This window comes from Ornithorhynchus anatinus, chromosome 8 (genome assembly GCF_004115215.2).
Source record: "Ornithorhynchus anatinus isolate Pmale09 chromosome 8, mOrnAna1.pri.v4, whole genome shotgun sequence".
Classification (NCBI taxonomy): domain Eukaryota; kingdom Metazoa; phylum Chordata; class Mammalia; order Monotremata; family Ornithorhynchidae; genus Ornithorhynchus; species Ornithorhynchus anatinus.
In genome coordinates, this window is record NC_041735.1 from 64,357,803 (window position 1) to 64,382,181 (window position 24,379).

Genomic DNA, 24,379 nt, shown 5'->3' on the forward strand with positions numbered 1-24,379 from the left:
TTTCTCATTCCCTGGTACCTTCAAAGCTCTCCAAGGAGTTGTGAAGAGCTCCAAACACACAGCTTTTGTCTTAGAGGCTTACAGTGCTCTCAGTGATTCCACATTCTAGTCTGACATTCTGAGATGGAGCTAGATAGAGATGTCAACCCCAATAAGTGTGAAATGCAGTCAGATTCCTCACTCTCCCCGAAAACGGCAAAGCCAAACCTTGTATTACCTCAATCCTTGACCTTGAGTGTAGACCATACAAGTTACATTCGGCATCCACATTTCCTCTTTGCAGACAATACATTCTGTGTGGATCTCTGTCACAAGTGGACTGGTTGCCCAGCAGGCTTCTAGCTAGAAAGCCCTTCAGTCCACTCAAGCCATAAGTACCTTTAAATGTGGCCTGACCAGAGACCTGAGGTGGGCTTTTATGATACCCAAATTTCCAAATACTAATAATAATAATGGTATTTGTTAATTGCTTACTATGGGCCAAGCACTATTCTAAGCACTGGGGTAGATACAGGATAATCAGATTGTCCCACATGGGGTTCACAGTTTTATTCCCCATTTTACAGATGAGGTAATTGAGGCATGGAGAAGTTAAGTGATTTACACAAAGTCACACGGCTGATAATTGAAGGAGCCGGGATTAGAATCCACAACCTCTGACTTCCAAGATTGTGCTCTTTCCACTAAACCAGGCTGCTTCTCTAACTGCATTGGTGACTGAAAATATCACTTACCCCATCTCCTGCATTTTATTTGCCTACCCAAATCTAGAGAGCCTTCATATAGTAAGGCAGGATAGCAGAAGAGACCCAGGTGTCTTTGGCCAGCTATATGATCTTGGGAAAGTTATTTCATTTGATCATATTTATCGAGCGTTTACTAAGTGCAGAGCACTGGACTAAGTAACTGGGAGAGTATGACACAATAGTTTTGGTAGACGTGTTCCCTGACCCCAAGGAACTTACAGACCAGTGGGGAAGACAGACATTACATCTATTTCTTGCTATTGTCTAGTCTGTAAGCTCACCGGGGACAAGGCTCATCTCTATCAACTCTTTTGTTGCATATGCCCCTGAGAACTTAGCCTACTGTAGTGCACACACACGGCAAGAGCTCACTAAATACCAATGATTGATTGGCAGACTTCCTGCACAACTGTGTGACTCAGATCACATAATAATAATGTTGATATTTGTTAAGCGCTTACTATGAGAACAGATTCATGTTGTGTAAAGAACATTCCTTAATTCCTCTGTTCTATTTTGTCCAAATTGTCTAGTTTAAAAGGCCTAAACCACAGTAAACTTCTTCATTCATTATATTGTATTTATTGAGCACCTACTGTGTGCAGAGCACTGTCCTAAGAGCTTGGGAGAGTACAATATAACAAGAAACAAACACATTTCCTGTCTACAAAGAGCTTACTCTATGTGGGCAGTGAAAGCATCTGCTAACTCTGTTGTATTGTTCTCTCCCAAGTGCTTAGTACAGTGTTCTGCACATAGTAATACCATTGATTGATTGATAGAACAGACATGACTGTGCTTTCCATCACCGTTCTGTCTGATCCAGCACTGAATTCTTGATTCCCTATCTAAAATCATAACTAGGCCCAAAGTGCAAGTCTCAGAATTTTCTAGTTCCTACATTTGTAAAGAATTGAGAGAGATGGAGGAAATAGGAAATCAAAATTGTACTATAATTGAGGAAAATGAAGAGTTCAGTTTATGTAGTAGTAGTATTTATTAAGTGCTTAGTGTGTGCCAAACACTGAACTAACAGCTTGGAGAGAATTCAGAGATGGAGATGAGACATGGTTCCTGTTCTGCATGGGGCTCTCAATCTAAACTAACAATCGAACTACCCAGGCAGGAAAATTGTAAGAACCAAAGGACTGATAGTCACCCATCAGATATTCCAAAATTCTCGGTTAACTGATCCTCATGTTGACCCCTTTAGGCTTTGCTTGGGTTTAAACACATAATATTCAGGATTCTGAAACACCACTTACTGAAAAAGAAAAAACACACAAGACTATAAATAAGAAATAAAAAAACACACAAGACTATAAATAAGGGAAGATGATGGCCGCATAGCTCTACACAATTCTGGCTTTTCCATCGATTCAGAGTATATTAAGCAATTTGCATAGGAAAATGTTTCTCAGGCACCTCAGCGTAGGGATGTTGTAAAAGAGAAATGACATTTTACTCTGAGGGAGAGACGTGCTTCAGTAGAATTTCATGCCTGCCATGTGTTTGCCATTCAGTTTCACAATAGCTTTAAAATCAGGGGCCGTGGAATCCTTCTGCCTTGAAAATAGAGTAATAATGGGAGTTCCAGCACTATTTTTCTATCTTCGGGGTTCCCAGTAGGCTGGAAAGATATTGCTGTCTCCTCAAGGAGAAGCAATACTGATTTGGTCAGAGTCTTCTTCTGGTAGTGTCTTGCTCTTTTCTCCCCTTTCCACCTATTATCTGTGGGAGATGAGATTTCCTCTATCTTTACATAGGTTGCCATGAACAAAATGAAAGGAGAAGGTATATATAAACACACAGACACACGCACACCCACAGACATTTTATGCCTTTCTTTTTCATTTTGCTGAAGGCTATGAATAATCTTTCACAAAAGTCATCTGGGCAACTGCCAGCATTAAGTTACCGACTAAATTCCAGATTTTTGACAGATGATTAAAATGGCCGCATCTCCTGGCTCATGTGACAGGCAGATGTACCTCGGTCCCCACTAGCCTGGAAGAGACTCAAGACACTTGGAAATTTCCCTCCAACTCTTTTTTGGAACAGAGAGTCCTGGCTATGCAGAAGCCAAGTGTCAGCTTGTTGATACTCTCAAATCATCAGCTAACAGAGCGCTGAAGACTCTTTTCCTATTCATCAAAATGATTACCCAATTCTCCCATCTCCAGCGAAAGCCTTTTAATCTGGAAAAACTTTGGCGAACCCTGGGATTTCTGATATGGTCTTGTCTCTCCTCTCTGCTTCACGTTGTATGATTTCCAGGTATCTGGTTCTCATTATTCCAAGACACCTAAGATGATACAGGGAACATCATTATAACCAAATGTTTCATTCTGGAGAGTCATTTTCCGTTATTTCAGAGAGCGTCGATCACATTTCCTCCAGTTAGTGGGGGTCTGTTGCTTGCTGCTGGAAATTGTGCATTAAATGTGGCAAAAAATGAAATGCTTCATCTGTTGAAACATATCAAACATTGCACATTTCATAAAGTTTAATAATCATGAAACACTTTGCAGATTCTATTCATCTGCTACCCTGTCTTTAACAATAGATTTGAATTCATTTCTCCTTGATCAAGGCTTCCGGATAATTGTGCCATACTACTTTCATTTCTTAATTTCTTCATTTGTTCATCTTTTGTAACATCATTCCCCCAAAGTGTTTTTTGTAGCTGTTCCAGTGCTTAGTACAGTGCTCTGCACACAGTAAACACTCAATAAACACCTATGATTTATCGATTGATCCAAAATCCAAATTTAGAGGCCCACACTCAGCCAGGACTTGAATCCTATTAAAGCAAACTTCCTGAGACTTCTGATTCAAGGACTTTTTATTTTGGGGTTTCATGAACTAATGGGACAGGGAAATATGCTTTCTCATGGTGTGAGAAGCTTCTTAGCTCCCTCATGCACAATACCCTCTTCTGGCTGAATGTGTCTGGGACAAAGCTAGCAACAGGTTGAGAAAGATGTTTAGTTTCCCATTTCCCACCCTAAGACAACATTCGCCTGCACTGATTGGGGAATTTGCTCTCTGTTAATCAATCAGGATATCATTGTTATTTATTGAGTGCTTACCATGTGCGGAGGTGTACAAAGCGCTGGAGAGAGTACAGTAAATTAGACTTCTTCCCTGCCTTCAGGGAGTTTACAGTCTAGCAGGATAATAACTGGGCTGCTTATCGGGTGTCAAGGACTGTTTCAAGTGGGGCAGAAGATGAAATACGATAAGATCAGACACTGTACCTTCCCCACCTAGGGATCCTGGCCTAAGAGGGAGGGAGAGCAGGGATATAATCCCCATTTAACAGATGACAAAACAGAGGTGCAGGGCAGTGAAGTGACCTGGCAGAGGACACACAGAAGGCAAGTGGGCAGAACCACGATTAGACCCAGGTGTCAAATCTGGGTACTGTCCTCTTCCCTCTAGGCCCCAAGACTTCATTCATTCAAACATATTTATGGAGCATTTACTATGTGCAGAGCTCTATACTAAGCACTTGGAAAGTACAATTCAGCAACAGAGACAATTCCTGCCTACAACGTGGTTACAGTCCAGAGAGGAGGAGACACATCAAAACAAGTAAACAGGCATCAATATAAATAAGTAGAATTATAGTTATATACATACATACATATGTGATGTGTGTGACGGGGGAGAGAGAGAGAGAAGAGCAAAGGGAGCAAACAGAGGTGACACAGAAAGGAGGGGGAGCTGAGGAAAAAGGAGCTTAGTCTGGGAAGTTCAGAAATCAGTCTTTTTAGTTACAATTCAGCACAGAAAAAAATATTCTGTTTTCTCCTGTTATTCTATTTCCCTATCCTTAATGCATTTATCAATTCAATTGAATTTATTGAGAGCTCACAGTATATTAAGCACTTGGGAGAATGCAATATAACAATAAACAGACACATTCCCTTAATCTATTTTAATGTCTGCCTCCCCCAGTAGATTGGAAGCTCCTTATGAGCAGGACTGTGTCTACCTCCTTGGATGTATTTTTTCAAGGTCTTAATACAGTGCTCTGCATACTGTAAGTGCTCGTTAAATACCATTCAGGAGAGATCATGCAGAAAGGGGCATTTCTGGTTCATGTTTTCCCCACGTCCAGGAGTTCTTACAGCTGTCTTCCCATCCCTCCCCAGGGGGTGTTCACACCTGTCCTCAAACACTTCCTTTCCCCTAGTGGCCACACACTTTGGAGCAAAAGTAGAGTAGTTTGGGAGGGCTATGGGGGAGAGTAACAGTAATAAATAATACAACAGCTGATAGTATTAATTATTATTACCAATGACAAGTCATTATGACATTTATTGAGCTCTTAACATGCTCCCAAGGCTAACACAAAGTTATCAGATCGGATACAGTCCCCTCGGGTTCACAGTGTACTTTCTCCCCATTTTAAAGACTGCAAAACTGAAGTCCAGCTGGATTCTTATCATTATTATTAGTAGTAGTATCAGTGTTATATTTGTTAAGTGCTTACTATGTGTCAAGCACTGTTCTAAAACTGGGGTAGATACAAGCTCGTCGGGTTGGACACAGTCCCTGTCCCACATGGGACTCACAATCTAAGTAGGAGGGAGAATAACCAAATGGAATCTCCATTTTACAGTTTAGGAAACTGAGGCACAGAAAGTTAAGTAACTTGCCCCAAGTCAGACAGCAACCAGTTGGCACAGACAGGATTAGAACCCAGATCTTCTGACTTCCAGGCCTGTGCTCTTTCCATGAGGCTGCTATATCATGTGACTTGTCCAAGGTCACACAGCAGGTCAGTGGCAGAGCAACTGTAATCCAGCCACAAAGTGGCACAGGTTTTTTATACCCCTTAATGTCTGGGTCTGTTCAGTAACTGCTCGCCACACCATTCCTCAGCCTAAAAATCTGACTTGTCAGTTCACTGTACTGCAAAACTTACCTGGGGCTTCTTACAGTCTTCTGGAATCCTACTTCAGCTCTAATTGCTTCCCTTGGCAATAAACCTAAAAAGCCTACACAAAAAGTAGCACCAGCCCAGAAAATACAAGTTTTGATGTCCCATTACACATTTCTCCAGGAAGAGAGGTAAACTCTTCATGGCCTTGAAAAGAGAGAAGGGGTGATCGCAAAGCCCTGAAATTCCTCTTTCTGATTGCCTTTTGGCCTGGAAACTTCCTGAAGGCGCCAGTTTCTCTAAGATTGTTTCCCAGCTTTTGAAGGCACCAAAAAAAAAAAAAATAAAACAAACCCAAAAAAACCCACCTAAAAACGAAGGGTATTATGTGTTGACCCTGATTTATGTTGAAAACGGAGATACATTTTTTCCAGAAAAGTCTTTTGTGTGTGTGAGTCTTTCCCTCCAAGGCCCCTCTGAGGGCTGACTGGCTTACTTCCTCACACTGTTCATTTGTTCAGCTTCCTTGCTTTTAAAGCCCAGGCAGGATTCTTTGGAAACCAATGGTGTTTCACAGGAATAAATCTTCCAGAGTAGATACGGGTTGTTTAAAATGTATCGCCATGATGTAATATGTCAGTGCTCAATTATATATTTGCATGCACCTTCAAAAAATCTCCTGAGAGGACCTGATGTTCCTAATAGTGTGTTTCAATTAAACCCACATCCTATGCACTTAAGGTTCCAAATTCCTGAAACCCTCAAGTTAACATGTTCCATGTTGTGGGATTAATTTCCATACAGTTCTGGAGCTGCTGCTTGGGCTGTTGCTGAACTATTTCAAATCTCAGTTGCCTTGTTGCTATCAATAGAGCCACCAACAGATGCTATAAACTTATTTCCGGGTGATAAATTATGATTCTAAGTAGGAATTAGTTTAATAGAGTGATCTTTAACCACACTATTGAAGAACATTATCTAGACCAATTCTAAATAAGTTTGATTGGGGGATTGCCTTTAGATATGTGCATGTCATTACAGTCTTATACACTTACTGAATAGGGTGGGCACAGTCAGTAAGCAGAATGGTTAGACATCCCATCAGGAAAATGTCCGGGTCAGAAGGAAAAGGGCCATTTTGGAGACTGTAGAATAAAAAAAGCTGCCACTGACTGAAATGATCCCCTTATTTCTATTCCTCTCTAACAACAGGTCAGTCTGAAGGAATCCCGATGACCCCTCTTGGACCGGTAGACTAGGGTTGGGGAAGATTAATCAATGTGGAGATTTTAGGAGAAGCAGATGAACCCATTCCTTCTGGGAAATTGCAGGTTATTTCTAGGATGCCCAATATTTCGTAATATTTTATGCAGTCAACTCTGACAAATTGCAACTCCATGGGCACATCTCTCCCAGGACACCCCGACTCCATCGGCTATCATTCTGGGAGTGTATCCATAGAGTTTTCTTGGTCAAACTCTGGAAGTGGTTTACCATTGCCTCCTTCTGCACAGTAAACTCGAGCCTCCAGGCTTGACTCTCTCCCATGTTGCTGCTGCCCAGCACAGGGGAGATTTGACTTGCAGCAGATGGCCTTCCATTTGCTAGCCATTGGCCAAGCTAGGAATGGAATGGACAGGCCTCTGCTTGACTCTCCCTCCCATAGTCGAGACTGATAGAGTACTGGAAACTCTCCAGGAGCAATCCTGAGAAGGGTGCCGGATATTAGTATCTGAGAAAGTCCAAAACCTTTAATAAAAATAGTCATGTCAACTGTTGATTCCTCAAACTAGGGGCACATTGTAAGAACTGTTCCACAGGAATCAGGCCTGGAAGTGGTTTCGATCAATAATTTATTGCTAATACAAATGAAGGACTCTAGAGAAAAATACCCCAATTTTCAGGTGTAATGTCAGATAGAGATCAGGTCCACTTGCTGATGGTAAATGGGATTAATACAAGGACCTGTGCCCTGGAGGGGATGATGGGGTCCCTCACAAAGATGGAAGACATGTGGTCCCCTTGAAAGATGGTGTTTTTGTGGCCCCTCACAAAGATGGAGAGAAGTGATCGGATAGTCGGGTGACAGTTTGGGTATTGGGGTTGACCTGCCTGGGGCAAAAGATTAGAGGGTGAATGTGAGGCTGCAAAAAAAAAAAAAGAAAAAATCTTGGAACAAACTTCTACAGAATCTTGCAAATGGCATCATGACATCAATCAATGGTACTTACTGAGTGTTTACTATGTGCAAAGCACTGTACTAAGCACTTTGTAGAGTGCAATACAACAGAATTAGTGGGCATATTTCCTGTACAAAACGAGCTTACAGTCTAGAGGGGGAGGCAGTGATTGATGTCATTAAATACATAATTCATAATATATAATTTAAAGATATGCACATAAGTGCTGCGGGTTTGGGGGTATCACGTTGCACTTGCATGAGATGTAACATAATGACATCGTTTGAAATGGGAAGAGGCAGAAGATTTTGTTCCACCTTATGGAACTCAAATGTCTGATGCCAGGATTGGCAGCTATCAATTAATAAATTATTCGATTGTATTGAGTTTACAATTGGGAGAGAATATAATCATTTTGAAATATAAGAATAGAATCGAAAGTCTTGTCTTGTACTATGCTGTTGAGTTGTCTCTGACTCCATAGACACACCTCTCCTAAAATGCCCCGCCTCCTTCTGCAATTATTCTGGTAGTGTATCCGTAGAATTTTCTTGGTCAAAATCTGGAAGTGGTTTACCATTGCTTCCTTCCATGCATTAAACTTGAGTCTCTGCCCTCAACTCTCTCCCATGCCACTGCTGCCCAGCACGGGTGATTTTGTAGCAGATGGACTTCCACTCGCTAGCCACTGCCCAAGCTAGGAATGGAATGTATAGGCCTCTGTTTGACCTTCCCATTGTTGAAACTGGTAGAGTACTGGAAACTCTCCAGGTGCAACCAAAGTAGCTTAGACAAATTGAAAATACGGTCCATTAGAGACAAAGTGAAATTAAGTAGAGACAAAATTAAACAGAACCATAGAATAAGTAAAGACTCACTATTTCCCAAAACAGCAGATAAAGATCTGGAGGTCATAGTGGACTGGGAGTTGACTGTGAATCAGCAGGGCAGTGCCTCGATTGAAATATCAACATAGTTTTAAAGATAGCAACACAGATTTGATCCGCAAGGCTTAGAAAATAATTCTTCCACTGTAAATCTCACCTTTATTGGAATTCTAGAGATTTTAAGGTAATTCGGAAAGGAACCGAGAAAAGTGACAAGAATGTTCAAGGATTGAGAAAGTACAAGACAATGAGAAAAGATTAAAGGAAATGGGATTGTTTAGCCTCAAGAAGACCGGGATGAGAAGTGACTTAAAATTCTTTAAGTATGGCCAGAGTCTCTCTTCTGAACTGATAGAAGAGCCTGAGATTTCAGAACTGAAAAATCTCTGCAGAAGAATTTATTATAGTGCTCGTGACTTGCACAGAGACATTCCCACTCTCTTGTGCCAACCAGGCATTCATGCCTTCTGGGAACATGGAATGCAGTGGATGACTAGGAGGGCAAGGGGTAGCACATTGCAAAGTTCACATATAGTCTTAGGCCACATTAGCCCACTGCAGGCAGAGCTGAGAGGAGAACTCAGGTCTTTTGATTTCCAGAGCCATGCTCTGTCCACTGGACCAAAAAAAATTAATAGGTTGGATGCTGAGCAGTGTGCAAATTGAGGATCAAGCAAAAGGGAATTGGCTCCAATTAAAGAATGAACAATTTTGTTGGACACAGCAAAACTTCTTGGACAGCAAGGTGACTCAACAGTTGCAACCTCAAGAGAGGGTGTGGAGACAGCATTCTCGGAGAAGCTTAAGAGCAAACATCTCTCCTGCTAGGCTTAAGAGGCCTGAAATTAAGTGGATGAACCAGGGAATCTCTTGGAATTCCTCCTAAATTATCTGTGTAATGTCAGAGGTGAATTATTCTTAATTGGGAAACATGTCATCTAGAACTAACACGCCATCTAGAGCTATGTGGTTTAGTAGAAACAGTGCAGGACTAGAAATTAGGAGACTTAGCTTTTAGTTCCTGTGAGGACCTCCGTTTGTTCCACGACCTTGGGCAACTCACTTGTTTCCTTTGGATCTCATTTTGTTCTTGGGAAAAATGGAAATAACAATTAGATTTGCCTCTCCCTACTTTGAAGGACTATTGTGAGGCTAAAATGGCCTAACTGATTCCAAGGAAATATGGAAAAATAAAAGTCCTGTATAAAAAACAAAGCATTATTAATCTTATTACAAAAATGCAATGTATCCTTTATCTCTTAAAAACATATTGATGAACAAAACATGGTAGTCACCCAGTTTGAACTGGGTTGGACTGTTATAGAACAATCAATCAATATTTAGCGAGCACTTACTGTGTGCAGAATAATATACTAAGCACTTGGGAAAAGACAGTAGAGTCGGCAGACACACACTGTCCACAAGGAGTTTACCAACTAGAAGAGGATTTAGAATCTAAAGAACTATATGGATTGTAAGCCTACAAATTTGGGCTTCCTTACATACACCTTCTATACTATTATATAGTATTAAAATTAGATTTATTCAATTACCTATTCAAAATTCTACACAGACTCTCATGATATTGTTGTTCTCAGATGAAAGGTTTCCAGTCAGGTAATATGGGCTTTTTTTTTTTTTTTTTAACAATCTGTTAGCCAAAAACTAGTGAGGCTATAGTTTGTTTTCATGCCCAATACTCATTACCATTTCTTCTGGTCATAAGACTTCAAAGTTCTTCATGACTTCCATCAAGAAACTATGAAATTGAGTTTTTGACAAAATAATGATAAATGCATCTTCACTGCAAAAGCCCCTCCCCCCACAGGTTTATAATGTTTGCTCTAAAACTCCATTATTCTCTTTAATTCAGCAATCATTGTTCATGACTTTTCCAGAAAATTTTCATATTACAGAACTCCCACACATTTTCCTTGTCAGCTAATGCAGAGAATGAAGGGAGGGCAGGGGGAGAATTAAGAAGGACAAGGAGGAGTAAAGGAACTAAAAGGAGAAGCTAAAAGTGAAGTGTTTTCCTTCAATTATTTTTTTTAATCCAAAACACTTAAAAAGCTCATCTGGTTTCATATCTGCAACCCATGGTGCAGATAAATCATATCAAATTAAGTTAAATAAACCAGTGTTTATTTTTACTTCAGAAATCTTTATTTCCCTTAACTTTTCCAATGTAAGCTATTAGTGTCAAAGGTATTAATTGAGCACTTACTACGTGCAGAGCTCTGTTCTGAGAGTTTGGGAGAGTACAGTATAACAGAATTAGTAGACACATTCCCTGCCCATACCATAATGGGCTTGCAGTCAGGAGATAGCCATTAGTATCAATTAATCAAGCATATTTATTGAGTGCTTGCTGTGTACAGAGAACTATATTAAATTATTGAGAGTACAATCTAATAATATTACAGATACATTCCCTGGCCACAGCAAGCTTACCATCTAGAGGGAGAGACAGACATTAATATATATTATATGTACATAGGTACTGTGGGCCTGAGGGAGTGGGGGTGAATAAAGCAAACAAATCAGGGTGACACAGAAGGGAATGGGAGAAAAGGACATGGGGGCTTAGTCAGGGAAGGCCTTTTGGAGGAGATGTGCCTTCAATAAGGGTTTGAAGGTGGGGAGAGCAATTGTCCATAGTATATAATAATTATTTATTATGGTATGTGTTAAGTGCTTACTATGTGCCAAGCACTGTTCTTGACATGAGGAAGGAGGGCGTTCCCGGACAAAGACAGGATGTAGACATAATATTCCCATGATCTGAATGGTACTTTGGGTCCAAGCCTGATTTCTGGTTCAGGCACTCTACTTATGCTCTTCCAACAGCTACTCTATAAATCTCCTTGGACTAACCAGTGATAAGCAGTCCAATTATGGTATTTACTAATTGCTAACTATATAAAAGCCTGGAATAGATACAAGGTTATATCTGTTTATTGTTGGATAGTTCTCTTACAAGCACTATATTCAATGGTCTGCACACAGTTAGTGCTCACTAATTATGATTAACTGACTGACTAATGGTTTTTATGAAGTTTGTCCCTCTAGACCCTGAGCTCACTGTGGGCAAGGATTGTCACTCTTTATTGCTGTGCTGTACTTTCCCAAGCACTTGGTACAGTGTTCTGCACACAGTAAGCACTTACTAAATGCGACTGAATGGATGAACGAATGAATTGTTGGCTTAGGAACGGAACGTCACACTAGCTAAATTAGATTCACTTGGTTTTTAAAGAGCCAAATGTGATTTACACTTGAAAGCATTTGTGGCCTTGACTCAATTCCGCCATAATGCACCACCCAAGTTCTAGGAGAATTGGGTGCCTATTAAACCTGCCAACAATTTTCACTACAGTGTTTAAGTTCTCATGTACTCCTTTGAGTGTTTCAGTCCTTCCCAAAATGATAATGTCAATTGGGTGTATTGTATTTCCAAACCTGAAATCCTTCCTAAATGGAATTCTGCACTCTTGTAATTGGTGTAATGATTATTCAAGGGCTGGTTGGGAATACCTAGAAGACTAGAGCTGATGACATCGAAGTATGAAGACTTTTGCTTTCTTATTATTACTAGTGTATTGTCCCACTGCTTTCATTTAGGATTTTCATTTGGAGGATGTAGAGAAAACCAAAAAACTCCAATATCTTGGCCCAGCTCTCTGCTTGTGCAGATTTTCTGGGAGACATAATGCAAGCGTCATCAGCATTACCTGAGCCTTTTGGATTAGGATTTTCCCTCATTTTGAACGATATGAATTAAGCACTTACACTGTGTAGAGCCCTGTATTAGGCACTTGGAGGATATCTGAAAGAAGCAGAAAGTGTTCTAAAACCTTCTTCATCGCTTGTCTTTCCAATCATCCAAAATCTCCAATGGGAGAGTACAGTAGAGTTGATAGATATGATCCCTGCCCTGAAGGTACTTCCAGTATAGCAGGGGAGACAGAAAACACAATAAATTGTGAATAAGCAACAGAGAATAAGGATATGTACCTCATGTCTGTGGGGAAGTGGAGGGGGGGGTGAGTAACCAAGTGCTTAAGGGTTATGTACTCAAGTGTATAAAATTCCCAACCCTTCCAAGAGGCTTTCCTAGACAGCTTTTCTTCCCAGACCTCAGCATTTACAAATGTTCAAAATATCCTAAGGCATTTGTGTATGAATTGATTTACTTTCACTATTTAGGCACTTATTTATTCACTTATCCAACTTCCATTCTCATTTTAATCCCATCTGTACTTAATTTTGTGTTTGTGTCACCTGTTGAATTGTAAAATTCTCAAGGGCAGGAATAATTTCCTTCACCTCTATTTTACTCTTCTAAGAACTTAGTATACCCCTCTCTTCAGAATAGGGACTCAATACTTATTAATTAATATTGGTTAGTGATAATAATGATATTTATTAAACATATACAAAGTGCCAGGCACCATGTTAAGCATAGGGATAACTACAAAATGTGAGATAATCAGATTGGACAAAATCCTTATTCCTCATGTGTCACAATATAAGGTTGATTTAGATTTGCTATTCACCCTCACGTGGTTTTTATTCTTCATGGGAGACAAGTAGCTATAAGGATGAAAAAAGAAATGACAACAGTGAAGAGTCTGAGAATCAATCAATGAAGCAGGCATTGGTATTTATTGAGTGGTACTATGTGCAGAGCACTGTATTAAGCACTTGAGGGAATGTATATGAATATAAACACAGAGAATCTGAGAGATGGGGAGAGTTTGAAAGGCTTAGAAAACGAGCTCCCAGGCACCCTGTTGATTTTCCATGTGCTACCCACAACACCGCATCTTGGATATAAGGCAAAGGAAGAGGCTGAGACTTCATTTCAAGACCTCAAACTGCAAACTCATTCCGCTTCTCAGCTGGTGGAAGGAGCAGCACAGAGTCTCTGCAGGTGATCTGCTTCGTTTTCATTTCCCCAAACCCCTGTAGTTTCAAGCTCTTACTAGAAGTCAGGGATTGGTGGCAGGGAGGGGTTGATTTTTAAAATGGATCACCCCACCACATTCCCACAATGTGTAGGAAATAAGGGCCTTCTGAAGGCCAGGCAACATATGGATGGCAGATATCGAGCCTCTGTACGGAGACTCAACCACACTCTCAACTAGGATATGCCACTGTTAATACCCAGTCCACAGAACCTCACCAGGAGGCTAATGATGTTTGAAAGAACAAACACAGTTTTTAAAATCCCTCAAAATCTGCCCTTCCCTTTACATTTCACATTGTCTCCAAATGTATCTCTAAGTGGGCTATGTATTTTCCCCTTGCTACATCTGGAAGGACAGAGAAAGAGAAATTTGCAGGGATCATTTTCCCAAATTTCCCAACTCCCTCCAAATTTCCCAACTCCCTACTGCTGCTCAAGGGACACCTCTCCCCTTTCCTTCCCTCCCCTCCACCCCCTTCCTATTCCCTACCCTCCTTAAGAACATTAGGTAAAATGAAACCAGAATCTAGACGACAGGCATTGGCATCTGAAAGCCAGGCAGAAAAGAATATGAGAGTTTGGGAAGGTATGTGGCATCGGTGGTAATCCCCTTCTTCACGGGAAAAAATAAAAGCAGGCAAAAGGTTGATTCTACACTGAAACTGCGGAAGGGCTTCCTTTTGATTCACAAAGGAACAAAAAGCCTTTCCGGACACATTACTCATTAAAGCTCAGACTAAACACTCCATGACGGGCTGGTATGCGGCCATGCCAGCTACGCGAGTTTTTAATAAAACCACATTAGGGAGTGGAGTGGGTGATTCAAACCCTGCCCTTTTCCAATATTGGCCTCGTACAACAGACGGATTTTCGGCCAGGAAAACCTCTCTCAGTTTACAAACTGACAGATGAAATAGTAAATCAGATGTTTTCAACAGATCCACCTCCTCCTGTTTGCAAGGCAGATTGGAATCTAAACAGTAGGGTCTTGGTTGAGCCTCCATTAATCGGCAAAGCGGTTCCTTTGCATTTTTCCAATATTCTGAGATGAAAATACATCGCTGAAAGCTATTTGAAAGCAAAGAAGACCGTGCCCAGTTGGGGTGCTTCTGAATAACATGTAAGCTGATTGCGTTGGCCTGGACGGTGTAGAAACAAACAAGCAAAGAAAGAAGGGACAAATGAAACGCACGTTTCGTCTTTGGAGTTCCACAAAGAAAATGATTCTCATCCCTGAAACTTGGAGAAGATGTATCCACTCCGCCCAGCCCTACTCTGCCTGTTGATCTTTGCCAGCAGAAGAGGGTATTATTTTCCCAAGATTAATCTCTGCTTTCATAATTAAGGACTTTAGTCTTATCATTTCATTACTCCGCAAGAAGAGGAGAAGTGGAGAAGCGGAGTGCCAGTGTGGACTCATGCCTTTTTTAATAGTGTGAAAGTCAGAAAAAAGAAAAGGGAAAAAAAAAAAGCTTTTTGGATGTTTGTCGTGTTTATGCAATCAGAATTGGGGTTGCCAAGGCTTATTTGAAACAGCTGGGTGCCTGCCGTTTGCCTCCCCCTTCGTCGGAACCGCCGCCAGAACAGGTAGTCAAAAACGGAAAGTCGGGGAAAAAAGCGCAGGCATCTGTGCTCTCTCTCTCACAGGAAAACAGCTGTGGCTTCCATGGGAAGCCCTCATTCTTTCCCTTCAGCCAAGTCTCTGCATACCCTTGGGCCGGGTTTTGGCATCGCTGACCAAATAGGATGCAGTTTATGGCTGAAAACTTATGAGAGGAACCATTCCGGCGGCCTGGCGGCTGGCAGAACACTGAGAGCAATTCCCCAAACTGCAGGCCCACATGTGGGCTTCTGACCTTCCATTAGCACACCATGGACAGTTTCCCAATTGTGCGGTCGTGCCAAGCGTCCCTTTGACACAAAAGTGAAAACAATACCGAGGAGCCCTTCCAAGGCCGAAGTCTTCTCGAGATGGAGGGTCCGGACGGAAGGCTCAGATAATGAATTGAGGAATGAAAGTTCCGGAGGGAAGCAGCGTGGCCTAGTGGAAAGAGCACTGGCCTCAAGTCAGAGGGCCTGGATTCTGATCCCGGGTCCACCACTTGTCTGTTGGGAGACCTTGGACAGGTTGCTTCTCTGTGCCTCAGTTACTGCATCTGCAAAATGGGGATTCAATACCTGTTCCCCCCGCCCCAACTCAGACTGTGAGCCCAATGGGGAACCTGATTATTTTGTACCTATCCCAGCACTTACTATAGTGTTTGACATATAGTAAGTGTTTAACAAATACCTCAATTATTATTATTCTGGAAAGAAAATTGAATTACTAGGTCTGTCGCTACTAGATAGTAAAATTGAGGAATTTATTCTAGATAGTAAAATAGAGGAAGGCAACTTTGAACACACACAGACAGGCTAGGAATATTAAACAGAACCTGCAGAAATAATTCACATACTTTCCCGACGTGAGGTTTTCAAATGCTGAATGCGGAAAGTTGATATCCCTCAGGGAAGGACTAAGGGCTTCATTGACTGCAAAGCCAGATCAGAGGAATACTTTTCCTGCTTGAGGAAAGCTGAAAGTAGACTGTCAATGTCGTGGTGAGGTAAGGTTATCTTACAGAGGCTGAAATTCCTTAATGAAAAACACATAATTTAGGCAGAAGATCCTTAAAGACCTGCAGCAAAAATGAAAGGAAACTCAACAGATGACTTCTTGTTTCATTAAATTAGAGTGAAATAAACAATGTGAAAGGCGATTCAACTCAGAGACAGTTCTTAATGGCAGACAGCTCAGGATCTGGAATTTAAATGGCAAGCTTTATTTTGCGCAGTTGGAGCTATGTCTCCCAGTAGAGTTAAGGGATTCTGGTCAACAGGACCTTACCAGCCTATCACTGAGTTTGCCAAATTTCTTTGATCTCAAAAATGGACCAGGAATGTGAAGAAAACTATTTTGGAGTTGAGAGCTGCATTTGAATTAGCAGGAAAACTGAATTAAAATCCATCCTTAGTATAGCTGGTACCTTGATGCAGAGAAACAGGAAAGAGCGGCTGCCTGTTCTCTCTCCTTCCAGCTCTCTCTCCCTCGCTTTCCACTGAAACATTTCACAATCCAGGACTGGTTCAATCAAAGGTCTTTGGAGCAAAGGTCCAGGTTAGTTCTGTTTTAACTTTTGCTGAAGTGTTCGCCCATCCCTCTTTTCAATTCCTAACAAGGCCCAGAGGGCAAACTGGGTGATGCTTTTTGATGTCTTCTTGTTCCATTTGGGCTGTGCTTTGATTCTAGCTTTCAGATATCCAAATAAACCCACAGATTCTCAACTTTCTTCTACCCCTGTTTTCCTTTTCCTCCACATTTATAGTAATGGCAAAAGTTGTGGAGGATCTATCCCATGGGAGTATTCCGGGTGAAATGAGTGAAAACAACCTCTCTCGAGATTGCCGTATTTCCGGAGGTATCGTTTCAATACCCAGTGGCCAAAACTCTCCTCTGACGCACTTCTTCTTCCCCTTTGGGGCATCTGATCTTTTAAGCATTTGGCAAGTCGAGTTGCAATTCAATCTTATCACCTAACTGTAATCCCCAGAAGGCTGAAGCCTTGATTTCCCTTCACTTCTTATTTGAAAACCTATTTTTTTTTTTTTTTTGAGGAAAATATATGGAAATCAGAAAAAAATGGGATGAAAAAGTTTAATCTTTGGCAAATATCCTGATGAAAATCACAAATTTCATAAACAATGGTTTTCTACCCAAATTTTTCTTTTTTTTTTTTGCCACTCGCACGGATGATGGAAACAGTGAGAAGTTGTTTTACTTCCTGTTGCCAAATTCCAAATGGAAATCGATCTGGGAAAAACATATTTTAAGAATGAATTGAACATATACAACTTTATCCTTCTGCATGTTGCTGTACAGAAAATAGCCGGGAAAATGAGAAATTGAACAGAGAATTATCCTTTATATTAAAAGGATGGTAATAAAGCTGCTGGGAGGGAAAGCTAAAGTCATTTTATAAGCTATTAACTTTCTTTCCTCTATTTAATAATAATGTTGGTATTTGTTAAGCACCTAATATGTGCAGAGCACTGTTCTAAGCGCTGGGGCGATACAAGGTGATCAGAATGAAAGGTTGTCCCACATGGGGCTCACAGTCTCAATCCCCATTTTACAGATGAGGCTCTATTTATAAACGCCCATCAAAGGTTCTGCCATTTAATACTTGAAATTAGTATTGACTGATATCAACCAATCAGAGGTATTTATTGAGCACTTACTCTGTGCAGAGCAATATGCTAAGTGCTTGGGAGGGTACAGTACAATAGAATTGGTAGACATGGTCTTGTCAACAGTCTAGAGGGGAAGACTGAAATTAAAATAAATTATGGATATGTTTATAAACTCTATGGTGTTGAGGATGGGGTGAATATCATGTGCTTAAAGGGCACAAATCCAAGTTCAAAGATAATGCAGTGGGGAGAAGGAGTAGGGGAAATAAGAGCTTAGTTGAGGAAGCCTCTTGGAAGAAATGTGATTTCAGTAAGGCTTTGAAGGTGGGGAGAGTGGTGGTCTGGCTACTATGGAGGGGCAGAGAGTTCCAGTCCAGAGGCAGGATGTGGGTGAGATGCTGGAGGTGAGATAGATGAAATTAAAACACGGTGTGGAGCTTGGTCTTAGAGGAATGAATTGTAATAGGAAATCAGTGAAATAAGGTAGGACAGGGCAAGATGATTGAGTCCTTAAAGGTGATGCTAAGGAGTTTCTGCAGAGGGTGATGGACAACCACTGGAGATTCTTGATAAATAGTGACTGAATTTTTTTTAGAAAGGTTATCTGGACAGCAGAGTGAAGTATGAATGAAGTTGGGAAAGATAGGTGACAGGGAGGTCAACAAGGAGGCTGATGCAGTGAGAGTGTGCATGAGTGCGTAAGTGGGTATGAGTGATAGAGGGAAAATGCAAAAATGATTTTCATATTTTGCTAAAAAGGATAAACACTTTCCTGAGACCCAAAGTCAGGGAGGTAAAAGCCACAATCTTTTATAAATGAGTGTATCTATTTTTGTGTTATGCTAATTGTGGTTTATGCTCTTGGCACCAGATGGTCTTGAATGCCCAGTAGCTGATTCAAACCAACTGTCTCCATGTATTTTCCTGAAGCTTTAGGTAGGTTTGTATTTCCAGTAGACACGTGTTGTGAGAGTTCTGATTTGGGCTGTTCAGTCTCCCCAGGATTAGCTGTCAGGAAAGCTCCACTGAGAGCAGGGAATGGGTCTATAAACTCCATTCTATTGTACTCTCCCAAGTGCTTTGTATAGCGCTCTGCTCACAGTAAGTACTCAACAAATATGAGCGATTGACAGAAGGAGTGTTCCACTCCAGAGGTGTATCCAGTTTACCCCCACAGTGACTCCCACAGAGTCCGGTGGCAAACTGCATCTGCGGCCGGCTCATAACCAGATAGTAGCCACAGTGGATGGAAGAAGCTGTGGTTACATAGCTTAAAACTCCCTTCCTTCTCCCACCCTGTGGCCCACTGTCTGAGACTACTTTGTCTGGGGTCTTCCGCACTCCTCCAGATTTTAATTTTTTTTAGCAGTCCAGAAAAAGCAAATTGCACACCTCTGTTCTTGAGTATGGGAATGTGAGACAAAATAACTGGGTTCTAATCCCTCCTCCTCCAATGATCTGCTGTGTGAATTTGGGCAAGTCACTTAACTTCCTGTCTTCATTCTCCAGGGCAAAGCTGGAAAAGCTATTTTGCTCTCATTTGGTTGGTGATATGATGATTTTCTCCTCTCCAATAACTTCTTTGAACCAACCAATCAGTCAGTCAACTGTATTTACTGAATGCTTACTTTGTGCAGGGCACTGTACTAAGTGGTTGGTTGAGAGTGGTTGGTTGAGTACAATATGATAATATAACAGAGTTGAAAGACCCATTTCCTACCCACAACATGAACCCTCTGAACTAAGGGCCTAGAAGGGATGGGAAACAGCATAGCTCCCTCTAGACTGTAAGCGTTTGGTAGACAAGGAACATTTCTACCAACTCTGCTGGAAGAGCTCTACCAAGCGCTTATTACAGTGCTCTGCACAGAGTGAGACTTCCCTCAATAAATGTCTCTGATTGATTGATTGGCCTAGTGGAAAGAACATGGATTTGGGAGTTGGGAGACCTGGGCTCTAGTCCCACCTGAACCACTCACCAACTCTTGTGACCTTAGGCAAGTCACTGAACTTCTCTGTGCCTCAGTTTCCTCATCTGTAAAATGGAATTTAAATCCTCCCTCCTCCTCCTATTGGTAATAATAATGATTGTGGTAATTGTTAAGCATTTACTTTGTGCCAAACATTGTACTAACTGCTGAGGTAAATACAAAATAATCAGGTTCCACATGGGGCTCACATTCTAAGTAGGAGGGAGAATAGGTATTGGATCCTCATTTTGCAGATGAGGGGACTGAGCTACTGAGAAGTTAACTCACTTGTCCAAGATCATAGAGCAAACAAGTGGTGGAGCCAAGTTTAGAACCCAGGTTCTCTGATTCGCAAGCTAGTTCTCTTTCCACTTAAATTATCAACTGTAAGTCCAGTGTAGGACAGGAACTGAGTCCACCCAGATTACCTTGTATCTACCCCAGTGATTAATACCTAATAATTCTTAATTGCCATCTTGCTGTGATGTCATACCTCTGTATAATTAGAGTGTAACTGCTAACTGGCATGAAAGAAGAAATGTTGAATTTTGGTGGCTCTTCCCCGCACCAGTATTTAAGAAATGAAATAAACTACTTCAGGGTGGTAGAGGCCAAACAATAGTTAGTCTTGGCTATGAGCAATTACTTAGACATTTTCAACATCCCCTCCGCTTCACCGCCTCCTATAAAGTCCGTTTCTTTACTGGACAGCCTAAAACACTTTTAGAGATCGGCTGTATATAACTTAAACATCTCTTTAAACAATCTTTTTTTCTCCCTTCTTTTATACCCTCAAGTGCTGTGAAAACAGAAATCCTCACATGAATTTTGCTTTAAGTGGTAAAGTAAGGCTTGAGAAGAGGGATGATTTAGAAGCTATGACTCAGATGCTTTTTCAGACACACTCTGGGGCTTCCATCGAAATGATCTAAGAATGAAAAAAAAAAATCCTTGTCCTTCCATAAAAGCTGTGGTATGATCGGGAAGCCCTAGACCACTAAAATTAATGTCCATCTGGATTGTGGAGGGTGTCCCAGGGTAGACCGGGAAAATATTCTCCCAAGAACAGCAAATCTCCAGCCCAGAGGTCAAGAGGGCTGCCAGAAAAAGAAGAGAATTTTATGCATCCATCCCACGCTACACTATCCCGTAAATGTAAGGAAACTGTGAGGTATTTAAATTTGGTCCTAATTTCAAACCCCGTAGTACTGTGCTCTGCACACAGTTAGTACCTCAGTGAATACTATTGATTACTTGTTGGTAATCCATAGAGAAAAAAAGACTCTGGGTTAGGGGAAATTTGATTATACTTAGGATGGGCACGTTGATTCTGAAAATATATCCTGGGAAGGAATGCATACCAGAAAAATGAGTGGTGTTTAAAATTTTATAGTTTAGTATATTTTGAATGAATAGATGAATGACCTCCAGGGAGACAATAAAATGGTTATTAACATTTAAATTCAATCAATCAGTTGTATTTATTGAGCACTTACTGTGTACAGAGCACTGTACTGTTTGGGAAACTATACAGTAACATTATAACAGGCACACTCCCTGCCCACAATGAGCTTACAGTCTAGAGAGGAGACAGAAATTGATATAAATAAACAAATGACAAAGATGTACAAATGTTCTATGAGGCTGTGGGTGGGGAGTGAATAATGGGACTAAATAAGGGAGATGCAGAAGGGAGTGGGAGAAAAGGAAATAAGTGCTTAGTCAGGGAAGTCCTCTTGGAGATGTGCCTTCAAAAAGACTTTAAATGTTGGGAGAGTAATTATCTGTCAAATATGAAGAGGGAGGGCATTCCGGGCCAAAAGCAGGATACTTTGAAGAGGTCAGTGGTGAGATAGATGAGATTGAGGTACACTGAGTATGTTACCACCAGAGGAGAGAAGTGTGTGGTTTGGATTGTAGCAGGAGAGCAGCAAGGTGAGGTAGGAGTGGGCAAAGTGATTTAAAAGCCAATGGTGAGGAGTTTCTGTTGATATGGAGGTGGATGGGCAACCACTGGAGGGTCTTGAGGAGTGGGGAAACATGGACTGCATGTTTTTGTAGAAAAATGATCCAGTCAGCAGAGTGAAATATGGACTGGAATGGGGAGTGACAGGAGGTTGGGAGGTCAGCAAGAAGGCTGATAGAGTAATCAAGGTGGGACAGGATAAATACTTGGATTAACTTAGTAACAGTTTGGTAGGAGAGGAAAAGGTGGATTTTAGTGATGTTTTGAAGGTTTAACTGACAGGATTTAGTGATAGATTAAATATGAGGGTTGAAAGAAAGCAAGCAGTCAAGGATAACACCAAAGCTTGTGAGACAGGACAAATTGGGAAGCTGTATACAGTGATAGGAATATCATGGAGAGGACAGGGTTTGAGAGGGAAGATAAGAAGTTCTATTTTGGACATGTTAGCTTTCAGGTGATGGCAGGACATTCAAGTAGAGATGTTTTGCAGGTAGGAGGAAATGTGAGAATACAGAAAGGGAACGATCAGGGCTGGAGATGTAGATTTGCAAAGAATCCACATGGAAGTGGTAGTTGAACTGGTGTGAGTGAATGAGTTCTCTAAGGGAGTGAGTGTAGATGGATACTAGAAAATGACCCAGAACTGAACCTTGAGGGACCCCCACAGTTAGGGGGCAAGAGGCAGAGGAGGAGCTCATGAAAGAGACTGAGAATGAGCTGCCAGAGAGATAGGACGAGAACCAGGAGAGGATAGTCTCAGTGAAGTTGATATTGGATCATGTTCCCAGGAGAAGGGGGTGGTTAAGAGTGTCAAAGTCACCTGAGATGTCGAGGAGGATTAGGCTGGAATAGAGATCATTAGTGATCTTTGAGAGAAAGGTTCCTGTGGAGTTAAAGGGATGGAAGCCAGATTGGAAAGGGTCAAGGAGAAAATTGGAGGAGAGAAGAAAACTACTATTTTGTTGGGAGGGCTGGCTGGAAACATTGGCTTCCTGAAAATGACATATTTTATTTCAGTTTTCATATTTGGTCAAAGAAGTGATTGCCACAGATTGCCGGAGTGATTGTAGCAAAATTGATGCAGTCAAAAGATTCAGCTATTTTCTGCCATCCAACCAGTTCTCTGGGATCCCTCCAAAAAGCCAGAAATATCTAGACAAGAATGTTAGGAGAACCCTTTATCTTCTCCATCATTCTGGAATTACAGGCACAGCCTCCGAAAGGAAAAGGAAACCTAGGTTTCTGAGCTAAAATCAAAGCCATTTTCCTTCTAACTCTGAAAGATGAAGTACTAGAGCATAGGCCTGGGAATCAGAAGAACCTGGGTTCTAATCCCAGCTCTGCCACTTGTCTGCTGAGTGACCTTAGGCAAGTCACTTCACTTCTCTGGGCCTCAGTTATCTCATCTGTGAAATGGGGATTAAGACTGTAAGCCCAAGGTGGGACAGGGACTGTGTCCAATGCTCAGTACTGTCGTGGTACATAATAAGTGCCTAACAAATTCCACTATTATTATTATTACTCGTAGTAGTAGTATTAAACTTTTTTAATGATGTGTGTTAAGCACCTAGTATCTGCTTAACAAATATCACTATTATTATTATTATTAAACTTTTCTTAATGATATCTATTAACACTCACTGCGTGCCAATCAATTAATCATATTTATTGAGAGCTTACTGCGTGCCTAGCATTGTACTAAGAGATTAGAAGAGTACAATATAACAATAAACTGACACATTCCCTGCTCACGAGTTTTCAGCAGGCACTGTACTAGCCGCTGGGGTCTATACAGCAGAGTCATCAGGTTGGACACTGTCCCTATCCCACATTTGGCTCCCAATCTGAAGCTCCATTTCACAGGTGAGGTAACTGAGGTACAGAGAAGTTAAGTAACTTGCCCAAGGCCACACAGCAGACAGGTGACAGAGCCAGAATTAGAACGAAGTTCTGACTCCCAGTGCTATACCCTATTTACTAGGCTATGCTGCTTCTCAGGGTGAGCATTTTACGAGTAGAGTTGGGGAATTTGCCAGGGCTAACATATGGATTCGTTCATTTGCTAGATTATGAAGCTAAATAAGCAAGGGTAAATTTAGTAGGTGCTGAACCTCTTTCAGTTCAGAAGTGTTGTTCACTGAAACGTGCATCCCAATTGGTCTCCTATAATTTTTCTTCCCACTGGGCCACTGTTTCCTAAAACGTTGTTACAAGGCAGTTTCAATCAATCAATCAGTCAATCACTCAATAATCAATCATGTTTATTGAGTGCTTAATGGGTGCAGAGAACTAGGCATTTGGGAGAGTACAGTAAAATAGTGTTGGTGGACACGTTCCGCACCCTTGAGGAGCTTACAATCTAATGAGGGAGATGGACATTAAATTGCAAATTCATTTAATTATATTTACTGAGTGCTTACTGTGTGCACAGCACTGGAAGCAGCAGAATATACAGTTAAACATATACACATATATGCATCAGACTGGGAGTGGGCTATCAAAATGTCTAAATAATAATTTAGTTATGGAAGCGT

The 24,379-nt window shown here is 41.2% G+C and overlaps 1 protein-coding gene and 1 non-coding gene across 4 annotated transcripts in view; one reads left to right on the forward strand and one right to left on the reverse strand.

Moving 5' to 3' along the window:
* The window catches only part of AGMO (alkylglycerol monooxygenase), a 342,244-nt gene that overhangs the window by 313,784 nt on the left and 4,081 nt on the right, over positions 1 to 24,379 (forward strand). The gene's annotated exons all lie outside the window — the stretch shown is intronic.
* On the reverse strand, positions 7,216 to 7,353 carry LOC114813997. The gene has a single exon (XR_003761740.1). It is a non-coding gene; the product is annotated as a small nucleolar RNA SNORA7 (small nucleolar RNA).